Genomic DNA, 15,523 nt, shown 5'->3' on the forward strand with positions numbered 1-15,523 from the left:
CAGCTCTGCCCCTCCAGCTGTGGTGGATCTACCCTGAGCCTGCAACTTCCTTTGGTGGTTGCCCAGCAGATCAGGCATCTCTAAACTCCTGGCGTCTCCACTGCAACCCATGGTTCATCTTCATAGCTCCGTGCCATGCTCCCCCACCATGACTTCCATGCAGGGGCTTCAACCGTACTCAAGACTGCCTCCATTCCCATAACCATGTGCAATTCATAACCCCATTTCCAGCATATTAATGTTTGCAAACTGGTACCAAGTCGACTACTAGATTTGTTGATCTCCAGGGATAAAGGCTTACCTTGAGGAACAATACACTCCTTTAGCATTATTCCTCTAGGCCTTCTCCTTCCCAAAGAGTCACATTCCTACTGTTGTCTCCATGGACAGTAACTGGCCCATCCTCCATTGTGGTCATCTCTTAACCCATTGGAGCTAAAGTGGCCACAGTATCTACAGTAGGCACTGAATCCTAGCCACACCTCCTTCAGTGTAAAATTTTACCTCTTTCATATGCTGGCGGTGTGTATTTTCCTCTGCCAAACATACAAGCCCATTACTTCTAAATTCAATTTTGCTCAACTCATCAGGACATGGACAGAATGCAATAAACATTTCCACTGGAATATCATACAAACTACCTTTGTCCCAATTTCAACAAAACAGCATTGAGAAGTGTGCTTCTTGCAATTGACTAGTTGCAACTACCATTAATCTCCCTAGCAATGCAACTTCAGTCTGCATTCTGTTACTCACTGAAAGCAGACATTTGAGAATTGAGTTGACCTGGGTGTGGTGGCTCATGACTAACAAGGATCCTGAGTTGGAGGCCAGCCTGTGGGGGAGGAGAGGATTGAGGTGCATTTAAATCAGTGGAGTGGTGGTCATAGTATTTCCTTAATAAATTCAGTAAATAAATTCAAGATGACACTAACCTGGTGAATAATACACACTCAATAACATAAACTTTGCATATTTTAAAAGCTTGTTGGACTCTCTACAGATGTCATTTTTCTGTTATGAATCCAGATTTTGTGTTTAGATGAACATTGTAAAGTGGACACTTGTAGGAATTCAGGTCAGTAGTTTAAACTTTGTTATTATTTAAAAACATTTTTATGGAGGGAAAGAGACGGAAAGAGTAAGGGAGTGTCAGGGCCTGTGGCTACTACAAATACACTCCCAGTTCGTGCGCCCCTTGATGCATCTTGCTTTACACGGGTCCTGGGGAATTGGACCTCAGTCCAGTAGGCTATGTAAGCAAGCGTCACCAGTGAGCAACACCCCCAACCCAGTGCAATGCTATTGAGCTAAAACTGAGGTAGAAATGTACATTTGAGTAACTTCTAAGTATTTGTTTTTCTTGAAGCTTTATTCCTTTGTACTTTTTTTTTTAAGTTCCTCCTGTTGAAGAAACAAAATCCCCCAGCTACACCGTAGCTATACTTAAACCTCCCTGCTTAATCTTGATACATTAATATGAACAGTTACTCATCATTTCCCGTTGACTGTCGTGGACAAGAGTTAACAAACTTTTCTGGGACCATTACCATACATCAGTGGCATGTTCAGATAAAGGCTAAAACAGGGGTGGAGAAGACAAGGGAGGGAGAGAGAAGGAGAAGAGAGAAAGGGGGAGAGAGAGAGAGAGAGAGAGAGAGAGAGAGACTATGTCTTGCCGAGTCCCCCTCCCCCTCCCAAGGATGCACGAAGGGTAGCTGGCTCCAAAGAGGGCCCGGGAGTGATTTTCCGAAGCCATCCTCAGGCTGAGCCACCTAGAGGGGGTGTGGGAAAGGCTTTTCCCACTTGTGGCTGCGCCTGCTCGGGCTGGGCCTCCGTCTCCCCGCGGGCATCGGACGGGGTTGGCGCCCCGAGCAGGGGCGCAGGGGGTGCGGGGAGCAGCCGGGCTCGAGCCGCGGGGAGGGGGGGCCTCCTCCTCTTCCTCCCGCTCCGCCCGGGGCTCCCGTTCCCCCGCGCCCTTGGAGGAGGAGGAGGAGGAGGAGGAGGAGGAGGAAGAGGAGGAGTTGCCGGGGAGGAGCGCCGCCGCGGCCGCCGCGTGTGGACCGAGGAGGCCGGGGCCCGGGCGCGCTCAGCTCCGGCGGGCGGGGAGGCGAGGGGAGGACCCGCCGCCGCCGCTCGCTCCGCTGCTTCCCGCCGGCCGGGCGCCAGGCTCCCCCCTCCCCACCGGCGCCGCCTCCTCGCCCGGGCGAGCTCGGGGCTGTGCGGCGGCTGGAGCGGCCGAGGAAGTCTCCGGACGACCGGCGCCCGGGGCGGGGTTGGGGGCGCCCCGCCGCCCGGCCGCGAGAGCGCCGAGGCCTGCGCCGCCGCCCGAGGCCTTTGTTGCCCGCGGCCCCCCGGGGCGGGAGCGGCCCGCGCGCCAGGCCGGGGCTCGGCGAGGCCTGCGCCGGGAGCTGCAGCCTGCGGCCCGGGGTCGCGGCGGCGCGGGCGCCGGGCGGGCGGCTCGGGCGGCCCCTTCCCCGCGCGCGGGCCTGCTCCGGGACGCGCGCTCCAGGTAACGCTCCCTCGTGCCTCGCGGACCCGCGTGCGCTGCGCCGGGGGCAGGCGCTGGCCTCGAACTCGGGACGCGCGCGCGCGCGGGTGTGCGCGCGCGGAAAGTGGTGGGGTGGGCCCGCGGAGCTTCTGCTTGCGGTGCGAGGTTTGGGGGTTCCTGAACTGAACCCCACCTCTCTTTCTGCAGTCAGGGCAGCTGAGGGGTGTGAAACTCACGCTTCCGGTGGGGGATTTATATAAATAAGTGTGTGTTTGTATATATGTGTGTGTGTGCGTGCATATATATATATATATATATATATATATATATATATATAAAACAAATACACACTGAGAGAAACAGAAAGTGTGTGTGTGTGTGTGTGTATGTATATGCATACATATATATTATAAACACACATATAGAAAGTATGTGTGTGTGTATGCATACATATATATTACAAGAACACACAGAAACTGTGTGTGAATGTGTGTGTATATATGTATATGCACACATATATATTACAAATGCACACACATAGAAACTGTGTGTATGTGTGTGTATATATGTATATGCATACATATATAAGTACACACACATAGAAAGTATGTGTGTGTGTATATGCACACATATATATTACAAATACAGAGAGAGAGAGAGAGAGACTGAGTGTGTGTGTGAGAGAGAGAAAGTTCAGGTTCTGCACAATGTTTCTTGGAAGTTCCAAGCAGACAGCCTGCTACTGTGCATGTACTAATTTACAGTAATAACGTGAAGTTAGACTTGAGACTCCTCACCACCACCAACCGAACCCCCCGCCCCAAAATATACGTTTTTAATGCACCCTGTTCCTTGAAATAAAGATACACTTGTAATCAAACAAAAGTGAGCTAACTGCCCACTTCAAGGTGAAATAACCTGGTGGGAGGTGTTCAACCGTAGTGGGTGATAGTTTCAAACTGGGCATTTTTATACTTAACCCACCACCGAGGCCTGAATTCCGTGGGGTTCGCTTGGCTGCGTGCATTTCGAGTGGCACGCTCGGTGCTGCCAGGAGCCTGTGGTGTTTGAAACCAGCGTGGCGTGCCCAGCTGCTTGGCAGGTGAAAACCAGGAGAGGTGCAGTGAGCTGCCCGGCTTCCCTCACGCCCATTCTGCTTTCTCCTCAGTGCTGCTCGCATGGATGCGGGACGTGGACGGTTCAGGATCCAGCCCTGCTTCAAAAAAGTAGGTCTCCTTCTTCACCTTTTGGTTCGACCACCCTGTCTAATCTTTGTGGTTGTGGAGGACTGTGGCTTCTGGACAGTAGAATTATTTATTTGTTTTCTGGGTGTTGTGGGGAGTTGTAGAAGAATTTCTAAATTCTATGAATTTCTAATTTCTGGAGCTGGTCTGGGTGGTCAAGATGTTCACTTGTACTTTTAGTTGTTCTGGGACTACATTCAGCATCTCGTTTTTAGAAAGTGTGTGTGAGAGAGAGAGAGAAATATGTGGGTGTGTGAGCATGCCATGGTGTGGGCGTGCGTGTCAAGGTCAGAGGACAACCTCAGGTGTGTCCTCGCTTTCTTCCTTGCTTGAGGAGAGGTCTCAGGTTTGCTGCTGGGGGGCGCACATTAGCTGGCCCATGAGCATCTAGTTCTCCTGTCTCTGCCTCCTGGGATTATAGACATGAGCTCCTTGGTCCAGTTCTTAAGGCGTGTACGTGGGGTCTGGGGATCTAAACGCTGACCTTCACGCTTTCAGAGCAGGCGTTTTATCCACGGAGCCCTCTCTCTGGCCTGGTGTCTCTTTTTAAGTGCTACTTCTGCTTGTCTATTCTCCTTTAAAATACTTTTGGAACTGGTAGCAAGTATCTTGACTTCACCCTTTCTCCCTTGTGGGGGAAGACAGGTATCCCTGAAACATGGCCTTCCGCAGGGTGTCACCTGAATGCCTGCCCTTGTTAGGCCACCTGCAGGGAGTGGCAAGGCCTGGATTTGGGCGCCAGCCACAGCCCTGGGCGTGGTGTGGAAAAGCCCTGCTGCGCTGACTGCATTCCGAGCTCTTAGCCTTCCCATGTTTCTCTTTAGTCTTGCTTTAGAACTCAGACAACAGAAACCGGGCTTCTTTGTGACGGTCTCATGTCACCTCAGTCCTCAGAGACAGCCCGACCAGCTTTCTCCACCATGGCCTGTTTTCCGGAAATTTGATGTTACTGAGGAAACCTTTCATTTTGCTCATAGAGGTAAAGTGGTCTTATTTAAATAAGTCATGAGATAACCTGGGAAAGAGTGAAATGCTACGTCTTATTTCTCAGTTAGTCGTGACTCCTGTCATTCTCAAGGATACGTAATCATGGGGAACAGGACACCCTGTGCGCATTTATCCCTAGCACAGCCGATGCACAGGGCTGCGTCCCTCTTCCGCTCTCTGTTCTCTGCTCTGCCTTCTTCCAGTTACTTCTGTGGTGCCTGAGTCCTTTTGTAAAATGACTCCTTTTACAAGTGCAGGCTTCGGGAATAAGGAATTGGCTTCCTTAAACTGACTTCAGGGTCTTTATTGAGGAACCACACAAACATAAAATTCTCCACTTGGGAGACAATTGTTTTATAGGTGGCTGTTGGTCTGGTTGATATTTTGGTAAAGTCCTTTAAGATTTCAGTTTTCAAGCCAGGCCTGGTGGCACACACCTTTAGCCTTTAATCCCAGCATTTTGGAGGCAGAGGTTGGAGGATTGCCTTGAGTTCGAGGCCACCCTCAGACTACAGAGTGAATTCCATGTTCGAAAATTCAAAAAAAAGATTTCTGTTTCCACATTGCACATCAAGGGTGGGGCATATGTCAAGGGTGTCCACTCACTAATTAGGAGTGTTTACTCACTCGTTAGGAGTGTCCACGGACTAGCTATGTGACCTGGAATGAGCTTTGGATCTCCTCTGAGCCTTATTCCTCCTGTGGATCCAAATTCACCTTACAGAGCTGCAGTAAATATGAATGAATTTTATTTGAAATAAAACGAAGATGTGTACCTAGGTTTGCTCCTTGCCTTGGACCACAGGTATAGTTTAGTCCTTTCTGTCCTCGGTCTTCCACAGTGCTTTCTGCCAACCCAGGCCTTGACACCGTCGTTCTTTAAGGACAGAGGTTGGTTGTCATGTCTTACAGCCAGGGGCCCCACCTCAGAGGACCTTCTTGAGTAGCCATGGCTCCTGTATCATCCCTAATCAGAACTGGTATGTTTCCTTTGCAGCATCTGTTCACTGTGTGGAAGCGTTCCGCTTATGTGTGTCTGTCTGGTCTGGTCTCATCTAGGCTGCACGAGGGCAGGTCGTGCTGGGTCTTCGCCCTCTGTGTCCCCCACACAGGACACTTCCTGGGGAACTTGTCCTCAGAGTAAGGAAGGAGCTGGTGTGTGGACAGTGTGTGTAGTTTCCGTCATGTTGAAGGTGGGGTGTTATTGCGGGGCTTTGGGTACCCCGGTGGGGGTGCTGCTTGCTCTCCCTGTCCACGCTGATCTGCTGAGCTGAGCGACCGAGGGCGAAGAGAGCAGAGAGTCCAGGCAGCCGTGCGAAGCGGACCCTCCCTGTGGAGCCATTGCCGGGGTCTCAGTGGACTCACGGGCCAAACCAGCTTGTACGTGTATTTCCCTGGTGTTACTTTACCTCACTTAGGAAAGTGAGGCCTCAGTTATCCGGAATGCCTCAGCGGCTTCTGTTTTCTGACATAGACTCAAGGAGGCAGAAAACACTGTCTTGAGGATTAGAAAGGCTGGAGACCTGGAAGACGCCATCACAGCCGGCGGAGCCAGTCTCTCACGGGGATGCTGAAATACGCTGCAATTGCAGCACTTTGATTGTGTAGTTTTTGTTTTTTGTTTTTTTTAATGCTGTTTTATTTGGTTTCTATCTGTCAAGTCATAGTAGTTTCTGAGAGCTGAGATGAAAAATTCAGACAATGAATAAAAGCAGTTTTGCACATGGACCCTCATGAATGCTAGTAGCAGTATGGTAGTCAAAGAAGCACCCCTGTGGAAGACTTGGGTTTTCTTAAAGAAGCCACGTGTGGGCAAAGGGCATGAGAACAGAGAGGTAAGGGACATGGAAGTGACAGAGGGAAGCAAATGGGTGTGGGTCGGTGGCACGCGCTGCCAGAGTGGGTGTTAGGAGTCGCGGCACCGGGAGCGGAGGCTCGCCCTTCTCAGTCGATGTGAGACCTCGGCAACCTCTGCCTCGCAGCTCATTGACTGGCTGTTTGCTCTGGTTTTTTTTCCTCTTTACAGCCGCCACACTAAAATATGTTCTAAAAATTGTGTCAGGACACCTGTGGAGGGGTTTTCCCAGTAGCCAACTTTTGAGCTGCAGAGAGGAAAAGGAAGAGAAGGTGGAATATATGGTGTCTCTGAATGCTCCGGTGGCAAACGGCGATCAGAGCATCAGTGAACAGCAGCCACAGGTGTCAGTCACCATGCCACCGTGAAGTTTTCCAGCTTGGTCATCTGGAGATTTGTGCGTTTCTGTATAGAAGTTTAGATTACATTTAATGTACACGCTTGTGCTTACAATATTTCTTTACTGGCTGGAGAGATGGCTCGGTGCTTAAGAGCACTTCCTGTGCAAGGAAGAGGGCCTGAGGACTAGACAGCTGCGTGTGGCCACACACCTCTGCAACCCAGTCATTTGGGGAGCAATGACAGGTGACACACGTGTGCACACACAAAGAGTAAGCTCCTAGATCAGTGACTACTGCTCATATAAGAATGAGTTTCTGTGGGCTGGAGAGATGGCTTAGCGGTTAAGTGCTTGCCTGTGCAGTCTAAGGACCCCAGTTCGAGGCTCGATTCCCCAGGACCCACGTTAGCCAGATGCACAAGGGGGCGCACGCGTCTGGAGTTTGTTTGCAGTAGCTGGAGGCCCTGGCATGCCCATTTTCTCTCCCTCTCTCTTTCTCTCTGCCTCTTCTGTCTGTTGCTCTCAAATAAATAAATAAAAATAAAAACAAACAAAAAAAAAAAGAATGGGTTTCTGGAAGAGGAAGAGCAGTGGAGGATACCCAGTGTTCTCTAATCACTGGCCGCCACTGCTGAGTGCTCCCTACCACAGGTGAGCAGTGAGGGCCTACATGGGCGCGCGCACACACACACACACACACACACACACACACACACACACACACAGTGCTTTTATGAAGAATGTGTGGCTATTATATGTCAATTTTCTTTTTTCTTTTCTTTGTTCGAGGTAGGGTTTCACTCTAGTCCAGGCTGCCCTGGAACTTACTGTGTAGTCCCAGGCTGGCCTCAAACTCACAGTGATCCTCCTACCTCTGCCTCACAAGTGCTGGGATTAATGGCATGTGCTACCATGCTTGGCGTATGTCAGATTTTTATAAATGTGGGAATAGTCTTAATCTTCAGAATTGTCTTAGCAGGCTGTATTTACTAAGGGCTCCAGAGAGCCAGTTCTTGGGTTCAGTAGAACAGTGGATGGTTGAAAGAACAGGCTTAATGTATTTAAGGTAAGTTCTCTTTGGTAGATAGAGCCCTTTGTATGCATGCTGTTAGTGTAACTTTTGTTTTGGTATTTATAATAATGATGATACTGTTATATGAGCTTAATTTGGTTTTTAGTTAAAAATATAGCAAGGCCTTCCGCAAGCTAGGTTCGTCTGCTAACATTGCTTTTATGGAGACACTGGTACGTGTTTATGGAATAGCACTGTTCCCAACTGCCACAGACTGGCAGAAAACATAAATAAGTACTAAGTATAAGGACTTCAGTGGTGATAATATTTATTTGCAGAGTTGTGGAAATGTCAAGCTAGAAGGTACCCAGCTGGTTACAGGCCGTTTTCAGTCCTCGCTGTGACAGGGACAGTCAGACTGGAGGGGTTGTGTGGTCTCCTCGGCACGTGCCGTGTTGCTGGTCCTGCACGTGGGAGCTCGTGCACAGAGCTTTTCTGGCCCTTGGTGCAATGGTCTGATTTAATCCTGGCAGCCGAGCCTCCACATGCATGTCCCCACGAAGGATGTCGCAGTGGAGCCGGGTCTTGAGGTTGGCTGGGGAGACACAGAGCAGGGGCAGAAGCTTCAGGAGGAGCTCGTGCCATCGGTCTGGAAGCTCTCTCATGAGTGCCATCCCCACGCTTTTAGATTTTCTTGATTTAGTGGCGCTCACACCAGAAGAAACTTCTCTAAAGTGAGAGGAGGCTCATTCTTTTTGAGAGCTTGTGAGTCAGATAATTTCTTGGTCAAGCCCTTGGTCTGTTGCCTGGCTGTGAATGGAATCCTGGGTCCTGTTTCAGTCAGGACAGATGAGTTTATGTGGCACTGAGGGATGAACCCTGGTATCTCATGGGTAAGTGAAGGCTGAGGGTTTGTTTCTTGCCTTCACAAAGGTCTGGTCTGGGCTCCTTGTGCCCTCCCTGGTTCACTCAGCTCGTTTGCAGTTGACCATCCTGAGGGTGCCTGGCCTATGGAAAAGTACTGGCAATGTCAATCCATTGGCAAGAATCATATGGCCTTGCAAGGCTGCCAGGGAATAGGGATGATCACAAGGACAGTGGGTGACACCAGTTGTCATATGGCTGACTGGTGCTATCCTTTGCTGTGTGTGTGTGTGTGTGTGTGTGTGTGTGTGTGTGTATCTTTTTCTGGAAGTTTTTTGAAACTTTTGCATCATCTCTTAAATATTAAATTTTAAAATGATCAAGCCAATTGTTGATCTTTTCTGCCTGAAATATACTATTTCCTTGATCCTTCCAACCTGTAAGTTTCTGTTTTCCAGTTCCAGGGAAAACTTTAAAAGTGCTCCAATATTTTTGTCAGTTTACTTCCTTGCTGTCTGCAGGAAGTTCTGAATTGTTCCATTTATTATTTTAGCTTTTCTTTCAATATTTTGTACTCATAGTTTTTTGGGAGGGTGTTTGCAGTTTTTCTTTCATGGCATTTACACTTTTGGTGACGAGAAGGTTTTACTTTACTTTTCTATCCTACTTGCCTTTAAAGAACGGCTTTCAGATTGTTCAGGATCGGGGCTCCTTTCTTGCTCTGTTTTGTTCTCCTCCCTCCTAGCAGGATTCGCCTTTACTGACGTTTCTTACTCATTTTCACTGCTTGGCTCGGAAACCAGGGCCCGGGGCGTGCTGAGTAAGTGCGCTTACCACTGAGCTGCCACAGACTCGCCCCCGACCCGGGCACCCCAGCCCAGGCTGGGCTTTCCTTGTCCTCTGCTCTGTGTAAATCAGTTGACCACTCTTCCCACGGACTGTAACCTGCTTCTGCTTTCTGGTTTTTATTGTCTGTGTTTTGGAGGCAGGGGATGGTGGAGATTATGTAGTGTTTGTCTTGCTTTGTTGGATGTCTTGGCATGTAGTTCTGTAGAACCCAGGCCGGCCTTGATTTTAAAATCCCCGCCTCCGTCTCCCAAGTGGTAGTAGGGTTATGAGCTCGCAGTCCTGCGCCCTCCTCCAGAGGCCTGCGTTTAATCAGGAGCTCACCCAGGTCGGGCCAGCTGGCCTCCTTTCCTCCTTGTGCTAGGACTCAAACTTGGGGCCTTGTCCACACTAGGCCGGCCAGCCCTTACATCCCTGGCCCAAGCCTTCTGATCTCACATGGGCAGCATGAACAGCTATAAGTTGAATGATTTCAAAAAATGTCAACAGACCTCATCTTTGGGAACTCTCAGTAAGTGATGAATTTTGACAGTCAAGTTCACTTTGCAAAGTGAATTATTTTCTATTTCGTAAGATCGTCATTATTTCTTAATAGGACTACATTATTGATTTGAATAATTATTGCCCAAGATCCTCTGTGGCTCTAGAAGTCAAGGAGCGAGGTTTACCTTGTCCTTAGCGCCCATTTAGTAGCAAATTTTATAAGGACTACTTTTTGTATCCCAAATTAACCATTCTAAAGCCCCACTCTTTGTTTTGAGATATGCACCACCATGCCCAGCTTAATTTTTATTTAATTTTGTTTAAGGGAGAAGGGGGAAGGAAGGGAGGGGATGGCTGACTATGGGCATGCAAGGGCCTCCAGCTACTGCAAATGAACTCTAGATGCATGTGCTACTTTATGCATTTGGCTTTACATGGGTACTGGGGAATTGAACCTGGGTCGTTAGGCTTTTGCAGGCGCCTTAACTGATGAGCCATCCCTCCAGCCTCAGTCCCATTTTTAACTTGAGTATAGAAAATGAGATTATTTTTAACTAAAGTCCCATATTCTTTAGTGTAAAGTGAATTAAAACCTCGTTCAATATGCAGAAGTATTTGGATAATTAAAAAGTTACTTTTTAGATTGGAGCTTTTGTACTGAGGTCTAAAGGTCAAAACAATTTTGTTACTGTCTTTGACAACGTATGAGCTGTCGTTTCAGAAATTAAAAGTTGTTCACTTTAATGGTTCAATGCATTTAAGAGATTTTTATATTTTACATATAAAAATTAATTCTTGAAGAGAATGCAGGTTGTTGGAGAATTTTACCATAGCACTGTTTGCCCCAAGAGAAAAACAAATCTAAATAAAAATGTACAATTTTGGACAATTTGTTCAAAATTCTTTAAGGGTTTTACTTATTTGGTAGTTTGACCAATACAGCTATTCTTTCTCATAGGCAATAAAAGTGGTGAGGTCTTGGGCGGGTTTGCAGTGTTTTAGCCAAAACAACCAAGTTGACAGTTATTAAAATAATTGGTTTTGCTGGGCATGGTGGTGCACTCCTTTAATCCTAGCACTCAGGAGGCAGAGGTAGGAGGATCACTGTGAGTTCAGTTTGAGGCCACCATGAGAGTGCATAGTGAATTCCAGGTCATCCTGTGCTAGAGTGAGACCCTACCTCAAAAAACCAAATACATATATGTGTCTGTCTGTATGTATATGGCCATATATATACATATACATACATACATACGTACGTACGTACATATATATATATATATATGTACGTACGTATACACACACATATATACACACATACACACACACAGGCATACATACACAGACACACACACACACACACACATATATATTTGATTTTGATTCAATTGTCAATTGTGATATAAATTGTATTTAAATCGTGTTTTTCTTTTCTCATTACATAACAAAGTGTTACCATAGATATTCCCAGCTGTAATTGCCCCTATTCAATAAGATGGAGATTTTGGGATCATTAAGGATCTTAATAATATGTTGGGGGTGGTATATTTTCCACATGTAAATGATTTCCTTCTCAGTGTTTCCCAATTCCACTTGTGTAGGATTGAGAAAACAATATGTCGCATGCCTAATGGTTATTTTATAAGAGGCTCGGCCTAGGTATACAGTGAAGAAATGGGTGTATTTTTTCTCATGTGTTTTCGGTACCAGGAAGCAGTCTCCACCATGTAAACCAGGCGTCTTCTGTCCTGACTCTGGCAGCGTTAGCACAGCCCCCGCGACTTAGAGGCTGCGACCCACCTGCCCCATTTCACGTGCCAGCTGGAGGTCACGGCTAGCGCTTCTTCCGCCTAACCATAGGCCAGAGGTTCCTGTGACAACCTCCGAAGACTAGCTGATTTGCTAGAGAACTCACTAAAGCACTTTCTTAGTTCACTAATTTAGTATAAAGGCCACAACTCAGGACCGTGGAGTGGGAAGACTGCCCAGGGTGAGGGTGGAGGTGATGTCAGCTTTCCCGCCCTCTTGCGGCCCCTGACCTCCCAGAACCTCCGTGTGCAGAAGCTCAGTGGTCTAGTTAAAAGGCTTTTATAACACACGGTTTCTGCCTCTGTTCTGATGTAGGGGTGGGGTGGCAAGTTCCCACACGGTCATCCTGCAGATTGCTGGCGAACAGCCCCGACCTGAGCTAGCCAGGTCCCTCACGGTCAAGTCGTCCATCGGTGTAAGTGCAGGTGTCATGGAACAGGACTTAGCAGAAATAACAAAAGGTACTTTTGTCTCTCAGGAAATCCTAAGGACTCAGCATCTTTACCTGTGTCAAGAACTGGAAACAAATACCCAATAGTTCTTATGATACAGTGCTTCCTTGAATTACTAAGAGCCTAGAGAAGTATAAAAAAATGGGTGTGTTAAAACTTAATCTATATCCATAAAGACAATGGTAAGTTAGTACTTAGGTGTACTATTTTTTAAACATGACATGTGAAAATTTGAATAAAATAATCAAGGCAGAGTAAAAGCTCATTAATGCCTGTAAACTAGCTATATAAACATTTTTTAAATGTGTGATTAGAGTTAGTATATTTGTTTCCTATTCAATTTTACTGGTCTGTATCAAACACAGTTATAATAAAGGATGCCTAGAAAAGTTCATGTAAAAGTTATACTCAGTCAGGTCTCTAAACATAATCTCATTGAATCAGATATTATTAGAACTAGACATGCTCAAGAAATTAAACCTGTTATTTTGATGTGAAAATTAGGACTCAGAGGTCACGAGGGTCCCCCACAGACTTAGCTAGTGCTTTCCCGTGTTTTTATGCCACTCGTCTCTGATCTGAATGAACCCCTAGAAAAATAGTTTGACTCTTGCTGTAATTATAACTACTTAATTTTAAATTATATAAAAGTTTGTTTTTACACTATTTATTTATTTGCAAGGAGCAAAAAAGAGAGAGACTATTGCTATTCCAGGGCCACTGTAAACAAGCCCCAGATGCATGTGTTACTTTGTGCATCTAGCATTTTGTGGGTACTGAGGAATCAAACTCAGGCCAGCAGGCTTTGCACCTTAACTGCTGAGCCATCTCCCCAGCCCTTTACAGCAATTTGAAGATCATTTTTGTTAACTTGGTTGTATTTTATTTTATTTTTGTCCTCATTTGTGGCCTGCAAATACCGCATGTGCCTTTTTTCCTTTATTGTTATTAGCATCATATTCTGAATGGATACATCATGTGCTGGTGTCCTCTGTTCCCTCACCCCTGCCCCCATTCTGCTGGGGACCCCCCTCAGTGGGGTTGCAGGTTTTCCCCATGGGATGGTGGGTTATGTCTTCTTTTATTAAAAATTATTATTAAAAAATTATTAAAAATTTATTTTTATTGTTAGATAAGGACATATTTTGCACGTAAACGTCACACGTTGGTACCATACTTTCCCTCCTCCGTGCTCCTTTTCTGAAGAGGCCTTCCTTGTAGGGAATGCCGGTCAACTGCGTGGGGGTTGTGGGTCATGCGTTGTGGGGGAAGGGAGAGGCAATGTCTCTGTGCAAAATGTCCCAACTTGTGGCTATAATTCTTTCTGCCCTCTCATCCGCAAAATTTCCTGAGCCATTCTGGGAGAATTTTAAGTCTACTTCAGTGATGGGTACTTAGGAGCGTCTGGATCCCTGGTTTGGTAGGTGTCGAGTGTCCTCAGGGTCTTTCTCCATCACCCTTGTGCTGATGTCAGCTTAACTAAGAAAGCAGCACTCTCGCCCATTTCCCCAATTCCTCTGTGGTTTCAGCTGGGGCCAGGGTGGAGTGCGCTGGGTCATTTCTCTCCTCAGGTCCAGTGCCCATCTGAAAAAGAGAAGCAGATTCTTCAATGGAGAGTGAAGTCAGTTAAACGGGGTAACCATTATTAATTTAGAGAGAATTAAAAGGGTTTAAACATTCTTTTTTTTTTCACAAAATTATTGAAAGCTTTTTTTGTGATTGGAATGATTCAACAACATAAAAAAGCAAAAGCAAAAGCAAATGAGCCTGAAAAAGGAACTGAGCTGTTGTCTAGAAAGTCCTCAGAACATTCAGTACCTCAGTAGCCAAGCTGCCTTTGCACCTGGCTGGCAGGACACGGGTGGCTCAACATACACAGCAGTTGAACGAACAGCAGCACAAACTTTCCCCTTAAACTTTGCCCATAATAAAGCAAGAAAGCAGGAGGATTGTGCATACTTTACCAAATAAGCATATTCAAATACTGCATTGAATTTTTAATAGCCTAAGTCTAAGGTTAGTGGGAGCTTGACAGTGGAAAACAGAATCATTATCTGGATATAATTCTGACTTGTTTCCATCTTCCTGATGTGGTTTCCTTTCCACTGAACAGATCTCTTAGCGAATCCAAGAGTAGTTGGTTATCCACCACGTCTGGGTGCCACTTCTGTATTTGTGTGAGAAACATCACATCAAGTTGTTTGCTTCTGAGTTGCTTAGACTTTGAATTGCTTGGACAGAGGTTGGCCACTTTCCTCTGGTAGCTCATGTAGTGCCTTCCAGCACTAGATGGGCAAATTGTCTGGGTACTAGCTCTCCTCCAGATTCTAACCAGGTCTCTCCATGGCCCTTTCCAACAGTGTTTGGTGTCTTCAGCAGTAGGATCTTAACCATTAACCTCTGGTGAATCAAGTGCTCTGACAGGAGTCTGTCTTTTTTGTTTTGGGAGATCTAGTAGGTCACTCTGATCAACAGCTCATTGTAGATGTAGACCACATCCTGGTATAGGGAATTACAGGCCAGCACCAAAGGAAAAGAAAAAAAGAAAAAGCCAGAGAAGAAAGAGAAGAAGGAGGAATTTGAGGTTAGGGTTAATTTCACTATCCAGGGCACTTTGATTCAGGTGCTCCCCCTAAGGTCCTCTTGAGGGTTCTACCTTTTAGTCTGACTTACAGGATAAAGTATTCTATGGTAGGAGTTCAATTTGGGTTCACATTTTGTGTCCCTCCCCCACCCTTCCCCTTCCCCCAAGCCCAACCATCCCTGTTGTCGAAGCCTCAAGATGCTATTCAGTTAGGTCAGCAACTTGGGCTGATCCACGTGAGGAGCTGCAGTGAGTGAGATCACACAGCGGTTGTCTGTCTGTGATTGTGTGAGTTTACTTAGAATGATCTGTTCCAAGTTCAAACATTTTTCTACGAATTTCAATGTGTCATTATTTTGTTTTACTGCCGAGTAGTAGAATTTCACCATGTAGATATACCACAGCTTGGTTATACATTCATCCAGTGAGGGACACCTGGGTTGAGTATAGTTTTTAGATTTTTTGAATTGAGCAGCTATAAACTTTGTTGAACAAATATTTCTGAACTGAGATGTGGAGCTTTTAGGGTAAATGCCCAGTATGGGATACCAGGGAC

At 46.6% G+C, this 15,523-nt stretch overlaps 1 protein-coding gene across 3 annotated transcripts in view; it reads left to right on the forward strand.

Moving 5' to 3' along the window:
* The first annotated feature begins 2,461 nt into the window (after positions 1-2,461).
* The window catches only part of Socs6 (suppressor of cytokine signaling 6), a 32,415-nt gene continuing 19,353 nt past the window's right edge, over positions 2,462-15,523 (forward strand). Inside the window, exons 1-2 of one of the 3 annotated variants that reach the window (XM_045135066.1) lie at positions 2,462-2,512; positions 3,660-3,717. The gene's annotated coding sequence lies outside the window, so the exon portion shown is untranslated. Of the gene's footprint in view, positions 2,513-3,644; positions 3,718-4,695; positions 4,715-15,523 lie in introns of those variants that run through there. The other 2 variants (XM_004654813.2, XM_045135067.1) reach the window with 2 other exon arrangements.

This window comes from Jaculus jaculus, chromosome 15 (genome assembly GCF_020740685.1).
Source record: "Jaculus jaculus isolate mJacJac1 chromosome 15, mJacJac1.mat.Y.cur, whole genome shotgun sequence".
Classification (NCBI taxonomy): Eukaryota; Metazoa; Chordata; class Mammalia; order Rodentia; family Dipodidae; genus Jaculus; species Jaculus jaculus.